General features: G+C 40.1%; 1 long non-coding RNA gene across 1 annotated transcript; it reads right to left on the bottom strand.

Annotated features, from left to right (window-relative positions):
* Positions 1–1057: 1057 nt before the first annotated feature.
* Positions 1058–2490, bottom strand: LOC137978599 (uncharacterized). The gene is made up of 3 exons (XR_011118194.1): positions 2315–2490; positions 1422–1623; positions 1058–1344 (listed from the first exon to the last, which is right to left on the bottom strand). It is a non-coding gene; the product is annotated as an uncharacterized lncRNA (long non-coding RNA).
* Between the last annotated feature and the right edge of the window lie 1193 nt (positions 2491–3683).

Genomic DNA, 3683 nt, shown 5'->3' with positions numbered 1-3683 from the left:
ACAGAAAGCCTACGACCTTGCTATGGAATATGATTTTAACCTTGCCACAACAATACCACCACCAGCAATACGGAAACATGATGAATGCCCTGATGATTTTCAGTTTCAAGCAGTTACAGAACAGGAGGTTGGAAAGGTTATCAAGGGCTTGTCTTTAAACAAAGCACCTGGCCATGATAAAATTACTGCCCGTGCCTGGCATAACAGGGCTCCATACTCTCTCCTCAGGCCCCCAGCATCGACACCAGGTTCACCTTCAAATGCTATTCTTGGGGTGGCTGTATAATCAAATTCTGGATTCTTGAAAGTAACAATAGATTCTTTCCAGAATTCATCCCTCTTAACAGTGATTCGCTTTACATTACCTTCAACAAGTTTTAATGAAAGTTTATGGTCCTGTAATAGTTCAGACAAAGTGGAAAACTGAGGTTTAGGAGTTGGTGATGTGGAAGTTGCACTGATGATGAATGGACTTTCTGCCATCTCTTTGTCAGACTCCAGGTCAGACTCAACATGAATGGAATTGTTGACACCTACCAAGCAATGTATACAAAATTTATGAACGAAAAGACAGGCACATCTTTTTAAACATATGTAGTAGTAACTTGAAAAAAGTGTAAGAATTTCACAGATAATTATGTGGCTAGCCTTACATATGTATGTTTCATCCCTGCCAAGGGACTCATCAGAGACCTTTCGGATAACTCGTCAGACATCCCGTTTGAAGTCCTGCTAGCATCAAAATGATGGTGGCAATCTGGCCTTATATCACATAAGGATTCCCAATGGCATAATCAATTATGCAATTGGGAATCCTTATGTGATGTAAGGCGAGATTGCCACCATCATTTTGATGCTAGTGGGACTTCAAACGCGATGTTTGACGAGTTAGCCGAAAGGTCTCTGATGAGTCCCTTGGCAGGGATGAAACATACGTATGTAAGGCTAGCCACATAATTATCTGTGAAATATGTAGTAGTCATAGCAAATAGTCATACTGATTGAGACAATAGCTATGTGAACATTAACTCAGTTGTTCTCTTCTTGATTGTAAAGAACGAAATGTAACAATATCATGTATAACTTTTTCATCTGTGATAAGCTTCTCAAGTTCCACCTCCCTTCCACTAGTGCAGTGCATGATGTGGTAACGATTTCATCATTCAGGAGCTTTTTTTCCTAACTTATGTCACCTTGACTTTGTTAAAGTACTGTCACCTGCTTTACAGCACAAAAGTTAATTTACTGATATCTCCAGGTCAAAGTTATTCTTGGTAAGAGTTATTAATAGATCCTCTTCAGTTTCTCCTGGAAACATTTCCCTCAGAGTTTCTACCAGGCATCCTATAACAAAATATCAGAAATTTCCTTTGCAAGTTGTAGGTATGTGTATGATCAATTTTCACTGTGACATTTCTTACCTCTGTTTAATAAACTTGGACTTTTAAAGCTTTCACCATTGATTTCAGCAGAACCATCATGGATACAACTGTCCTCAAACGACCCAGAACAACTGGCACCCCCTTCACACTTGCTGTCATGTGCATGCCACTCACTCAGTGCTACTTTTTTCCCACAGTTGAGACAGTCAATCAGAACTGCATCTGCAGATTCTAATGTTTCCTGTTAATACCAGTACAAACATGTTACCTTCATGTATTATGCAAACATTTCATAAATTATACTTCAAGCTAATACAGTACTGACTTTTCTCATACAACCCACTTCAAGTACATGTAGTTATTTACCAACTATAGTAGTCCTTCACTTCCCAGTCCAGTTCCATGCTCAAAACATACAAGAAATCAGGAAATAATATGTGACCCTAATGTTTATTGGTCTACAACAGTATGTAAATGTATATAAAGTAAAAAAAAAATGCTTCTGAATGACAGCTACATGTACCCAGTAAACAGGTCTTGGGCAATATCAACAGTACTTCTTTTAAGGGTAATATTTTCATGAGTTGAGTAAACTGCAGCTTAACAGCAAATACCTTTCCAACGATACCCCCTCCCCCACTAAGTTTAGGTGTATTTTCCCCACCTACAAAATGCCAATCTTTTACATTACATTCCATATCATTTCAATATTCAGAGCCCAGGTGATATTTTAATAGAAAACAAAGCTTGACTTGACAATAATGAGCATTATTAAGAATTAGATTCGTAGCCCGCAAGGGCTAGCCAAGCCAATTAAACTGTAGGATTTGCATTTGTCCACTAGTTGGGTGTTAATTAGACTATCATAAAATTGTAAACAAAGATTCCCCGGCTAAATAACACAAAACAACAATCAAGAGAAAGAAAGTCACCTTGACTACTGGATTTCGGTCCAAATCACGTTGCGGGGGCCAAAGCCTGTCCCAATCCGGAGCTGTCTCTCAGAAAGGGTACAGAGTATCCACTTGCTGGGGGTATTATGGTAGTAAGGGTGGTGTTACTTCCCTGATGGCCTGTTCTCATTAGCTCAAAGCCTCCACCTTGAGAAAGCTTGGGATATTCCTCCTCTAGCTTTTGCGAAGTTCAGGGAACTTTGTCTTTGAATGAAAACAAATCTTCTTCCGGCCTAGTCCTGCCTGTTGCAGGTCGAATTTTTCGGCTCTTGAAGGAGCTCTAACTTGTTCTTTGGAGTATAAACAGAAGAAGTTGTGTGTCCAAGTTTCCTTCGGTTGAAAGAATTTAGGCTTTACAAGATTCTTCTTGGTTGGCACCGATGATGATAAAGACAAACTGGATTGACGGTAAGGAGCAAATATTGTGCGAAAGTTGTGCAAAGCGTTGCTGGCTGATGCTCCAACCTGACCTGTTGCGACATGTTTGCTCGGCTGATCTGTTTTCTCACTCAGTAAAATAGTCACTTCACGGAGTAGCCGTATTGCTTTCGCACTTTTGCACTCAGAATCGCCCTCTTCATCGCCCCTTGGGCGTACTTCATCGCCGTCTAGCACGCCTCTTCCACGTTTGTGGTCCGCCATGTTTGATCTGAACAACGCACTAACACTGGTAATAATTCGAATAAATTATAGAAAGGGCGGGAAATTTCCTCGTCCCAGGACTGCCCGTCAGTTTCTTCTCGCGAGGTTCCAGTCCGCTTGCCGAACATAATTTGAGGAAGTCACATTGCGAACATAATTCCATAGAGCGGAACAAAATTCGATGTGAATAATAAAAGAAAAAAGTCATAAATTGATTTTGGGGTAAGGTTTTTCACCAAAATTGCTTAGCATGCTTGCCGTTGAGATAGCCAAGATGACGACGGTTTTTGACGATAACATGGTGAATGAAATACGCGATTTGGAAAATCATCAATCGCTGCTTGCCCAGGAAAAGTAAGATCTTACCAAACATCAATGACAATCCAACCAATCTTGCTGATAAATTTAATGAATATTTCACTAGCGTAGGAAGTTTAACGGCACAGAAAGCCTACGACCTTGCTATGGAATATGATTTTAACCTTGCCACAACAATACCACCACCAGCAATACGGAAACATGATGAATGCCCTGATGATTTTCAGTTTCAAGCAGTTACAGAACAGGAGGTTGGAAAGGTTATCAAGGGCTTGTCTTTAAACAAAGCACCTGGCCATGATAAAATTACTGCCCGTGTCCTTAAGGACAGTTTGCCGGCCATATTATCAGTTATTACAAGCATTATGAATAATTCATTTAGTACCTC

Source organism: Montipora foliosa, chromosome 1 (assembly GCF_036669935.1).
Source record: "Montipora foliosa isolate CH-2021 chromosome 1, ASM3666993v2, whole genome shotgun sequence".
Classification (NCBI taxonomy): Eukaryota; Metazoa; Cnidaria; class Anthozoa; order Scleractinia; family Acroporidae; genus Montipora; species Montipora foliosa.
Note: the sequence above shows the minus strand (reverse complement) of the source record. Positions and strands in the feature narration are given on the sequence as shown.